The sequence below is a fragment of the Papaver somniferum genome, chromosome 6, assembly GCF_003573695.1.
Source record: "Papaver somniferum cultivar HN1 chromosome 6, ASM357369v1, whole genome shotgun sequence".
NCBI lineage: Eukaryota > Viridiplantae > Streptophyta > Magnoliopsida > Ranunculales > Papaveraceae > Papaver > Papaver somniferum.
Genome location: NC_039363.1, coordinates 95094494 through 95107474, shown reverse-complemented (window position 1 = coordinate 95107474; position 12981 = coordinate 95094494).

The window sequence follows — 12981 nt, the reverse complement described above, 5'->3', positions numbered from 1 at the left end:
ATGGTGTCAATTGACATTCTAGTTTGAAGAACAGTTCTAGTTGGCAGAGCATTTCTGAAACGCGGTCCACACCCGATATTTCGTACGGAAATATGTTTGGACTAACTCCAATATATCTCAATTTCTCAACACAATCTGCAATCAAACAGATAGAAATCTGTGAGCCTAATTGATATTATAAATAACTTGAACGGTATCAAAAACCAATTTTCAAGAGTCAATCAATTTCAATCAACAACCAACGGTCGGATTTACCAATTGATTGAACTACGCACAACCTGTGATATTTCAATTATATAAGAATATAATTCGGAAAAGAAATAACACAGACACCAGAAGTTTTGTTAACGAGGAAACCGCAAATGCAGAAAAATCCCGGAACCTAGTCCAGATTTGGACACTACACTGTATTAAGCATTTGCATACTCTATCCTACTACAAGTTAACTTCAGACTGGAATGTAGTTGAACCCTAACCAATATCACACTGATTAAGTTAGAGTCGCATTCCTTTCACCTCTGAATCCCAGCAGGACTCTACGCACTTGATTCCCTTAGCTTGTTATACACAAATGAAATGTGCCTTCATTTAGATATGGGTAACCGTACCTAAACGTATACACTACCAAAGTTAGCCATATGAACACTTTCATATCAACCTTGTTCATCTTTATCACAACTAGTTCAAATGACTCAAATGAAACTAGTTATAGAGTTGTTCAATTGTTTATATTCTCATAGAAGTGTACAAGACACAATTTAAGCTAAATCGAATTTGATTCACTCGAATCAATTCATGAACATTATAGCCACGGTTTGCAAAGATCGTATTCCTTATTATATAAATGTATTTTTTCATGAGTATCTAAACATACATATCCGATTATATAACTTAACCCACCCAGGTCTGCAAATGGGTACGCATACCTAAGTTCCCGAACTTGGTCTTGTTCGCCAGTATGTAAACGGGTACGCATACTGTCGTTCATGACCGAACTCAGTTGAACCAGTATGCATACGGTTTTGCATACTATAGTTCTCGGACTTCAAATGTTGAATCGGTATGCATACGGGTATGCGCACTAAATTCCCGTACTTGGAATATACTTGCAACAATTAGCCTACAAGTACACATACTGTGATATATCCAATCAAAAATTAATTTCTCTGAACTCTCATTTCAATCATTGAAACATTCTTGGAAGAAGAGAATAGTTATCTCACACAAACTATTAGCTTCAAAGCAATTTTCAAGTGATCGAATGATCAATACAAAACATTCAGAGTCTACATCAAACGATTGTCTCACACAAGTCATGTAATATGTTACCAGGCGATTTTCACATGATCATCTTTTGAATTTCGTCAAGAATAAAAGATGAACTTGGATAAAGCGAAAGCTTACCAACACATATTTCGAGAAATATGTAAGTGGGTCAAACTCAGCTCGAAATATCAAATGTGTATAATGTAAATTCTACATAGCTATACGACTTTGATCTCAATAGGAGATAAAATAGAAATATACTTCCGAGTGATAGATGAGTTCAAGTCTCCACATACCTTTTTTTGATGAAGTTCCACAAGCTCCCCTTAGTAGTTCTTCATCTTCAATTGATGAACGCCGTGAAGTCTAAAGCTCAACTACACATTCTATGCAAATCCGAGACATAGATATAAGTATACTAGAAATCAAGACTTATAGTTTTGACAACTAAACTTGACAAACAAGCTTGAGATAGCAACGCTTGCGAGTCCGACCGAGCAGCGCTTTAACAACAGTCTCATACAAGCAAGTCATCTACAACAAATGATGTTGTCAATTGACATTCTAGTTTGAAGAACATTTCTAGTTGGGAGAGCATTTCTGAAAAGCGGGGTCTAACAACCACACCCAATATTTCATTCGGCAATCTGTTTGGACTAACTCCAATATAATTCCAAGAGAATTGGCTAGACAGTCAGACTCAATCAAGTAAATTTATCCAAGAGTTATATCTCAATTTCTCAACACAATCTACAATCAAACAGATAGAAATCTGTGAGCCTGATTGATATTAGAAATAACTTGAAACGGTATCATAAACCAATGTGCAAGAGTCAATCAATTTCAATCAACAACCAAAGGTCGGATTTACCAAGTGATTGAACTATGCACAACCTGTGATATTTCAATTATATAAGAATATAATGCGGAAAAGAAATAATACAGACACCAGAAGTTTTGTTAACGAGGAAACCGCAAATGCAGAAAAACCCCGGAACCTAGTCCAGATTTGGACACCACACTGTATTAAGCCTCTGCATACTCTAGCCTACTACAAGTTAACTTCAGACTGGAATGTAGTTGAGCCCTAACGAATCTCACACTGATTAAGGTACAGTCGCGTTCCTTTCGCCTCTGAATCCCAGCAGGACTCTACGCACTTGATTCCCTTAGCTTGTTATACACAAACGAAATATGCCTTCATTTATATATGGGTAACCATACCTAAACGTGTACACTACCGAAGTTAGCTATATGAACACTTTCATATCAACCTTGTTCATCTTTATCACAACTAGTTCAAATGACTCAAATAAAACTAGTTACAGAGTTGTTCAATTGTTTATATTCTCATAGAAGTGTACAAGACACAATTTAAGCTAAATCGATTTTGATTCACTCGAATCAATTCATGAACACTATAGCCACAGTTTGCAAAGATTGTATTCCTTATTATATAAATGTATTTGCTCATGAGTATGTAAACATACATAACCGATGTTAGAACTTAACCCACTCAGTTATGCAAACGGGTACGCATACCTAAGTTCCCGAACTTGGTCTTGTTCGCCAGTATGTAAACGGGTACACATACTGTCGTTCATGACCGAACTCAGTTGAATTAGTTCGCATACGGGTATGCATACTATAGTTCTCGGACTACAACTGTTGAATCGGTACGCAAACGGGTATGCACACTAAATTCTCGGGCTTGGAATACACTTGCAACAATTAGCATACAAGTACACATACTCTGATATATCCAATCAAAAGTTAATTGTTCTAAACTCCCATTTCAATCATTGAAACCTTCTCGGAAGACGATAATATCTATCTCACACAAACTATTAGCTTCAAAGCAATTTTCAAGTGATCGAATGATCAATACGAAATATTCAGAGTCTATATCAAACGACTATGTCACACAAGTCATGTAATATGTTACCAGGAGATTTTCACATGATCATCTTTTGACTTTCGTTAAGAATAAAAGATGAACTTGGCTAAAGCGAAAGCTTACCAACACATATTTCGAGAAATATGTAAGTGGGTCAACCTCAACTCGAAATATCAACTATGTATAATGTAAAGTCTATATAGCTATAATAGGAGATAGAATAGAAATAGACTTCTGAGTGATAGATGAGTTCAAGTATCCACATACCTTCTTTTGATAAAGTTACACAAGCTCCCCTTAGTAGTTTTTCGTCTTCAATCGATAAACGCCGTGAAGTTTAAAGCTCAACTACACGTTCTATGATAATCAGAGACATAGCTATAAGTAGACTAGAAATCAAGACTTATAGTTTTGACAACTAAACTTGACAAACAAGCTTGAGATAACAACGCTTACGAGTTCGACCGAGCAGCGCTTTAACAACAGTCTCATTACAAGCAAGACATCTACAACAAATGATGGTGTCAATTGACATTCTAGTTTGAAGAACAGTTCTAGTTGGAACATCATTTATTAAAAGGCGGGGGCCTCACAACCACACCCAATATTTCGTTTGGCAATCTGTTTGGACTAACTCCAATATAATTCCAAGACAATTAACTAGACAGTCAGACTCAATCAAGGAAATCTATCCAAGAGTTATATCTCAATTTCTCAACACAATCTGCAATCGAACTGGTAAAAAACTGTGAGCCTGATTGATATTAGAAATAACTTGAACGGTATCGAAAACAATGTTCAAGAGTTAATCAATTTCAATTAACAACCAAAGGTCGGATTTACCAATTGATTGAACTACGCACAACCTGTGATATTTCAATTATATAAAAAAATAATGCGGAAAATAAATAACACAGACACCAGAAGTTTTGTTAACGAGGAAACAACAAATGCAGAAAAACCCCGGAACCTAGTCCAGATTTGAACACCACAACGTATTAAGCCGCTGCATACTCTAGCCTACTACAAGTTAACTGCGAAATGGAATGTAGTTAAGCTCTAACCAATCTCACACTGATTAAGGTACAGTCGCGTTCCTTTCGCTTCTGAATCCCAACAAGACTCTACGCACTTGATTCTCTTAGCTTTTTATACACAAATGAAATGTGCCTTCATTTAGATATGGATAACCGTACCTAAACGTGTACACTATCGAAGTTAACCATATTAACACTTTCATATCAAGCTTGTTCATCTTTATCACAACTAGTCAAATGACTCAAATGAAACTAGTTATTGAGTTGTTCAATTGTTTATATTCTCATAGAAGTGTACAAGACACAATTTAAGCTAAATCGATTTTGATTCACTCGAATCATTCATGAACATTATAGCCACGGTTTGCAAAAATCGTATTCCTTATTATATAAATGTATTTGTTCATGAGCATGTAAACACACATAACTGATTTTAGAACTTAACCCACTCAGGTATGCAAACGGGTACGCATACCTAAGTTTCCGAACTTGGTCTTGTTCGCCAGTATGTAAACGGGTACGCATACTGTCGTTCATGACCGAACTCAGTTGAATCAATATGCATACGGGTATGCATACTATAGTTCCCGGACTTCAACTGTTGAATCGGTACGCATATGTGTATGCACACTAAATTCCCGGACTTGGAATACACTTGCAACAATTAGCATACAAGTACACTACTGTGATATATCCAATCAAAAGTTAATTGTTCTAAACTCCCATTTCAAACATTGAACCTTCTTGGAAGACGAGAATAGCTATCTCACACAAACTATTAGCTTCAAAGCAATTTTCAAGTGATCGAATGATCAATACGAAACATTCAGAGTCTACATCAAACGACTATCTCACACAAGTCATGTAATATGTTACCAGGCGATTTTCACATGATTATATTTTGACTTTCGTCAGGAATAAAAGATGAACTTGGCTAAAGCAAAAAGATTACCAACACCTATTTCGATAAATATGTAAGTGAGTCAAACTCAGCTCGAAATATCAAATGTGTATAATGTAAAGTATATATAGCTATACGACTTTGGTCTCAATAGGAGATAGAATAGAAATAGACTTCTGAGTGATAGATGAGTTCAAGTATCCACATACCTTCTTTTGATAAAGTTCCACAATCTCCCCTTAGTAGCTCTTCGTCTTCAATCGATTAACGTCGTGAAGTCTAAAGCTCAACTACATATTCTATCGTAATCCTAGACATAGCTATAAGTAGACTAGAAATCAAGACTTATAGTTTTGACAACTGAACTTGACAAACAAGGTTGAGATTGCAACGCTTGCGAGTTCGATCGAGCAGTGCTTTAACAGCAGTTTCATTACAAGCAAGGCATATACAACAAATGATGGTGTCAATTGACATTCTAGTTTGAAGAACAGTTTTAGTTGAACATCATTTATGAAAAAGCGGGGGACTAACAACCACACCCAATATGTCGTTTGGCAATCTGTTTGTACTAACTCCAATATAATTCCAAGAGAATTAACAAGACAGTCAGACTCAATCAAGGAAATCTATCCAAGAGTTGTATCTCAATTTCTCAACACAATATACAATCGAACAGATAGAAATCTGTGAGCCTGATTGATATTAGAAATAACTTGAACGGTATCATAAACCAATGTTCAAGAGTCAATCAATTTCAATCAACAACCAAAGGTCGGATTTGCCAATTGATTGAACAACGCGCAACCTATGATATTTCAATTATATAAAAATATAATGCGGAAAAGAAATAACACAGACACCGGAAGTTTTGTTAACGAGGAAACCACAAATGCAGAAAAACCCCGGAACCTACTCCAGATTTGAACACCACGCCGTATTAAGCCGCTGCATACTCTAGCCTACTACAAGTTAACTTCAGACTGGAATGTAGTTGAGCCCTAACCAATCTCACACTGATTAAGGTACAATCGCGTTCCTTTCGCCTTTGAATCCCATCAAGACTCTGCGCACTTGATTCCCTTAGCTGATGTCACCCACAACTAAGAGTTGTTAGGATCCAAAGTCGAATACTTGATAAACAAATTTGTCTCCCACTGAAAAGTCTATCCTGGTAGATAAATTTGTTTCCCATAAAAATACATATGAAGTTTTTGTTACGTATTTTGATAAATCAAGGTGAACATGAACCAATTGATAATCCGTACTTATATTCCCGAAAAACAGCCTAGAAATATCAATCACCTCACAATAACTTAACTATATGGTAGTAGAACAAGTTATTGTGGAATCACAAAGAATGATACGAAGAGCTTTGTGATTACTTTTTATATCTTACCTATCGGAGATAAATCTCGAGCAAATCTTAGAGAAGATAGTACTCAATACGATAGAACAACTAAGATCAAACCACACAACTACAGAGAAAATAGTTGGGTCTTGCTTCAGAATCCCAATGAAGTCTTCAAATCGTTAACCTATAACGGTTTTAGGAAAAACCAAGGTTAAAGGAGAATCGACTCTAGTCGCAACTAGTATCACACGAGGTGTGGGGATTAGTTTTTTCCAGTTGCTAGAGTTCTCCCTTATATAGTCTTCAAATCAAGGTTTGATAGCTTTGAAACAAGGCAATCAATATTCACCGTTAGATGAAAACCTGATTTAAGATTCAAGCTAAGTTTGCTTAAAACCAAAACAATATCTCTCCACTGTTAGATGGTCTTAGCTTGTTACACACAAATGAAATATACCTTTATTTAGATGTGGGTACACGTACCTAAACGTGTATATTGAGTTGGCTCAATAACAGTTAACCGAAGTTAGCCATATGAACACTTTTGTATTAACAACATTCATCTTAGCACTTCTAGATCAAATGATAATCAAATGAATCTAATTTTGTTACTCATAGAGTTGTTCAATTGTTTATATTTTCATAGAAGTATACAAGACACAATTGAAGCAAAATCGGATTGATTCAAAAGAATCAGTTCATGAACACTTTAGCCATGTTTTGCACAGATTGCATTCCTTACTTTATATATGTATTTGTTCATGAGTATGAAATCATACTTAACCCATTTTAGAACTTAAACCATCTCAGTTTGTAAACGGGTACGCAAACTAGAGTTCAGAACTTTGATCTTTTCCGACAGTTCGCAAATGGGTACGCATACTGTCGTTCCAGACCGAACTCAGGTGAAACAGTTTACAAACGGGTAGGCAAACTAGGTTCCCGGAATTTCAAAGTTAAAATCGTTCGCATACGGGTATGCATACTTGGTTCCTGGACCTGAATCATTCTTACAATAGTTTGCATACGGGTATGCATACTGTGTTATATCCAGACAATGATTAATTATTCTAAACTCCCATTTCAATAAGTGAAACATCCTTAGAAGACGACAGTAGATGTCTCACACAAACTATTAGCTTATAAGTAATTTTTAAGTGATCGAGTGATCAATACGAAACATTCCGAGTCTACATCAAATGACTGTCTCATACAAATAATGTAAGATGTTACAAGGCGATTTTCACATGATCATCTTTTGACTCATTATTTAGTTTCCAACAAATAAATTGTTTCCACATAAACTCGTCAAGAATAATGATGAACATAGTTAAAGAAAAAGATTTCCAACACATATTTCGAGAAAGATATAAGCGAGTTAACTCAGCTCGAAATATCAAATGTGTATAATGTAATGTTTATATAGTTATACGACTTAGTCTCAATAGGAGATAGAATAGAATAGACTTATGAGTGATAGATGAGTTCAAGTCTCCACATACCTTTTGTTGATGAAGTTCCTCCAAGATCCCCTTAGTAGATCTTCGTCTTCAATCGAAGAACGCCGTGAAGTCTAAAGCTCAACTACACATTCTATCCTAATCCGAGACATAGCTATAAGTAGACTAAAAATCAAAACTTATAATTTTGACACCTAAACTTGACAAACAATCTTGAGATAACAACGTTTGCGAGTTCGACCGAGCACTGCTCTAAAAATTTCTAGCGGATTTCTAGATAAAAAGATGGATACATTGAGGTACTTTTAATTTCCAAATGCACTTCCAAAGAGTGTTTGTTAGGGAAGGTATAAGACCTCTCAGACCCAAGTAGGCATATTGAGAGCTAAATTTCCATTGTTTGAAAGCTCTCAAGCTCTCCCATCAGGAGTGGGTATCTGGCTTAAGGGAATATTAATAATCTTCTGGAAAGAAGCATTGTCAAAATGGGTGTTCAATCTAGAAATATTTCAGGATCTTGTGTCAGTATTTGTAAAATAAGAAACTTTCATATTATGAGCAGGCGGACAAGAGGGTTAGGCTTGGCAGAGCCTAAAGTGGAAATCCAATTATAACACCAATGATCAATAAGTTTACCATCTCCTACAATCCAAAATATAAAAGGTTTTATGAGTTTCTTTATAGTATAATAAAGACATCGCAAAGTCCAGGAATAGGTGGATCGGTATTTAACATTCAAAAAATCAGTATTAGGAAAATATCTAGCTTTAAGAATTGTACCTAAAAGAGAATCGGGTTGTTCAACCAGCTTCCAAGCATTCCTAGCAAGTGAAATTTTCTATCGTTAGAGTCTAGAGATTCCCGCCACCAAAATTTACAGATATTAGAGTCCATCTTTCTGCAAAGGAATTTAGGTATGAGAAAGGTTGTCATTTGATAAATAGAAATAGCGTGACCTACATGTTTAACCATAGAAGTTTTAGTAACTTGGGATAAAAGATTATGGTATCAAGAAGTGATTATAGTATCTACGGACTGCAAAATACTCATATGGGTATGAATTTTAGACTTTTGGAAACTAATGGGAATGCCCAAATACTTTTCTTCTAAGAGAGCTAATGTTGAGAATATTGGACAGATGCTGGGTAAGAGAGGGGGGTATTCCCTTACTAAACAAAATGCCAGACTTATCAAAATTTATTTCTTGATCAGAAACAAAGCAGTACTTATACAAATAATCATTAATAGTATTAAAATCATGGACAATAGCTTTAGAAAAGAGCAAACAATTATCAACAAAGAGTAAATGGGTTATTGGGTGGGGGGAGGATTTTTACAAACCTTAATACCTATGACCAAGTTTATTCTAGTGAGTTTATCAATGTAAGAAGATAAAGCTTCAGAGCAAAGGATATATAAATAAGGAGATAAAGGGTCTCCCTTTCTAAGACCCCTTTCAGGTTTGATAAGCCCAGTTGGGACTTCATTGACTAAAACAGAAGAAGACACAGTACCCAAACATTGGATCATCAAGGAAATCTAGTGTTCACACAGACCCAACTTCCTAAGAACTTTCTCCAGAAAATTTCATTCAAGCTTATTATAGGGTTTATACATATCAAGTTTAATAGCAGCTAGTTACTCCTTTTCAATGAAAGTGATTCACTGTAAAAACCACCTCATTGGCTAGGGGGATGTTATCATCAATACTTCTTTTAGGAACAACATCACTTTGGTTTTGGGAGATCAAACCATCCATAAAAGGTTTTAGTCTATTTGCCAGGGTTTTTGAAAGAATTTTATATGCAAAGTTACATAAATATATAGGTCTATATTGGGAGACAAATTCAGCAGTATGGGTCTTAGAAATGAGGGCAATATTGGTATGGTTAAGAAATTTAGTTACATGGCCAGTTCTAAAATAGGTTTCACCATGTCAATGACAGACTCACTTACAATATCCCAATGTTTCTGAAAAAATAAACCTGTGAAACCATAAGGGCCAGGACTGATGAGTGCTAAAAAGTGCATATTTCTATATATTTTTCTTGGCATTTAACTCATCTTTTGTGCATTAATTCTACATTTTATCCCATATTCTGTATTTTCATTATTTTCAAGAATAAATATTTTTATTAATTAATTTTGCATTTTTAGGTAATAAATAAAGTTTGGATGAATAGCGGAGCGAAAAGAGCAGAAAAGTAGTGAAAAGCCGGGAGGAATTACACAAGGAAGCCGCGAAGAATGTTGTGCACAAGACCAAAAGGCTAGAAGTGGGCTTGAAGAGGAAGAATTGTTCTTAAAGAAGATATGGGCTTGGCATACCCAATGCCCAAAACCCTCACCCAAGTCCATTTCCTATATCCATACCCGTTTCCCTTTCTAGCCGTCAGATTGGATCATCTCAGCATCCTACGGTCGCAGCATCGCCATTACATCAAAGTCTGAAGCTCCTGTCTAACACTACAGCACCTAACTCCATCTTGAGCCGTCAGTTTCGTTGTATCAGGCATCCAACGGTCGCTCATGATCTGTCTCCATCTCGCCGTTAGATCCGTCCCAGAAGATATTATCCCACGGCTCAGCTTCGCAAGACATCAAGATTTGTTGTACCCGCCTCACACTCGAACAACCTAACCCTATACCCAAAACAAACACACCCTAGCCAAAACCCATCGAGCCATCTCCTTTTTCCCCTCTTCTGCAACAGCGACGCTGTCTCCATCACCACCATCTTCTCCCCCAAATCACTCAATCACCACCATCTTCTCCCCCCAAATCACTCAACCACCACCACTCGAGCCATCATCACTTCTAACAACCAAGACCTACTTTTCTAGCCACTTATTACATCACCTCCTAATCGTTTCATCTCACAGGAACCCTAGGTTAGGAGTTGATGAAATAGGTAAGGTTAGAGGATAAATCGAAGGCATGGGTAGAATCAGCAGACGACAAGGAAGCATGGGTGAGAGCTATCAATCGTTTTCAGAGATTAGGTAAGGATTTTTTGTAAAACCCTAATTTCACTAATTTGGGGATTTTGGAATTTTTTTGTTGTAACTATAAAAGGGTGTTAGGGGTTGTAAAATTCGGCATCTCTGGGCTAGCCAGTAAGAAATATTTGCAGTTCAATATTAATTTCGAAATTCATTTTCAATTCATCCATGTTGAATCTCTCTTATGCATAAAGGTTGAATGTGAATTGTATGCTGTGTAATGTGGAGCATGTTTATACCTGTTAGTATCATGATTACAAGCATGTCCATGTTCTAATTCACTTGCTAGGGTTTAGAGGAAGCTCTTGATCATATGCTAGGAATGTTAATGTATTTGTATGTTCTTTATTGAGCTGAATTGCCTTAGGATGAATGCTTAACCATTTGGGCTACCTGCTTGTGATCACCTGTGCTGTTAGAAGACAGCTGATACTAGGAGTGGAGCTAGGTCTTTGGCCAAGAATTCAATCCACTAGAGAGATTGCCTTAAGCTAAACTAGCTAGAGAAGCTAAATGCCTGTGATTAGTTGTGCTGATTAAAGACAACTGATGCTAGGGGTAATTTGGTTAGGATAGTTAGTAGAATCCTCATTGTAGTCTTTCATGAAAGAACAAGACATACATTGCATCATAATTTCCTTAGCCTAGGGTCAAGTAGTGGAATAAAAAACCTTAGTACCTTCTTTTGAATTCAGATAACTTTAGAAATTTAGAAAACTTTAGCAAATCCTCCAAATCCCTATGGACAAACCTCTATTTACATTATATCTTCATCAAGACCCTGTATACTTGTAGGTAAAACATAGGTTGTAGTTTTTAGGTCTCATTCCTTGAGCTACCAAGTTTTTAGGTCTCATTCCTTGAGACAAATTCAGCAGTATGGGTCTTAGAAATGAGGGCAATATTGGTATGGTTAAGAAATTTAGTTACATGGCCAGTTCTAAAATAGGTTTCACCATGTCAATGACAGACTCACTTACAATATCCCAATGTTTCTGAAAAAATAAACCTGTGAAACCATAAGGGCCAGGACCCCATAAACCTGTGAAACCATAAGGTCCAGGACCCCCCCCCCCCCCCTCTCATTTGAACAACAACATGTTTAAATTCTCCAGAAGATAAGGGAATATTCAGACAATTATTGTCATCCATGGAAAATTTGGAATGGAGGTCAGCCAACACCTCATCTTGGAAAGACTGAGGATGAGAGGAGTAGAGATTTTTAAAATATTAACAAAAACGGCACCAATACTATATCTATCAGTAATAATGTCTCTAGAGTTATTTTGATCCATCTAATGACATTTCTTTTCCGTTTGAACAAAGTGATTCTATGGAAATACGGAGTATTTCTATCTCCTTCCAAAAGCCAGACCTCTTTGGAATTATACTTCCATAGAGTTCTTCTAAGGAGTACAAATAGGTTAGTATAGATTTGAGTCTAAATATATGCATGGTATCAGAAAGGTCAGAAATTTGAACTTCTTTAAGTTCATTCCTAGCGGTAAATATATTAGTTTGGACATCGCGAAAAGAATTTGTATTCCAATCCCTCAGGCATTTTTTAGTGTTAAGAAATCTAATTTTAAGTTTGAAAGCAGGGGATCCTTCCACATGAATATACCAAGAGTTAGTTATGAAGTCCCTACAGGTTGGATCATTGATCCACATAACTATAAAATAAAAGGGTTTACGCATGCAATCACCTTCAAAGTTAAAACCTATATTCATAGGGAAATTAATGGGCAGAAGAATCTGTAGGGAGATTATTGACACGGAGTTTAGGGAAGAGAAATCCAGCATCATGGTTTATTAGTCATCTATCAAGTCTTTCTAGAATCAAGTCAGAGCCACATTACATATTGGACAAAGTAAATTTATGGCCAGAAAAACCTGGATCATGTAGGTCAAATTTTTCAGAGAGAGTTTTAAGGTCTAGAAAATCATTATCATCAAGTTCTACGCTACCATATTATCATCATGATTAAGCAAAGCATTAAAGTGACCTACAAAAAAAGATGGTTCATCATTAGGGATAAGAGGTAGGTCATTCTGACAAACACA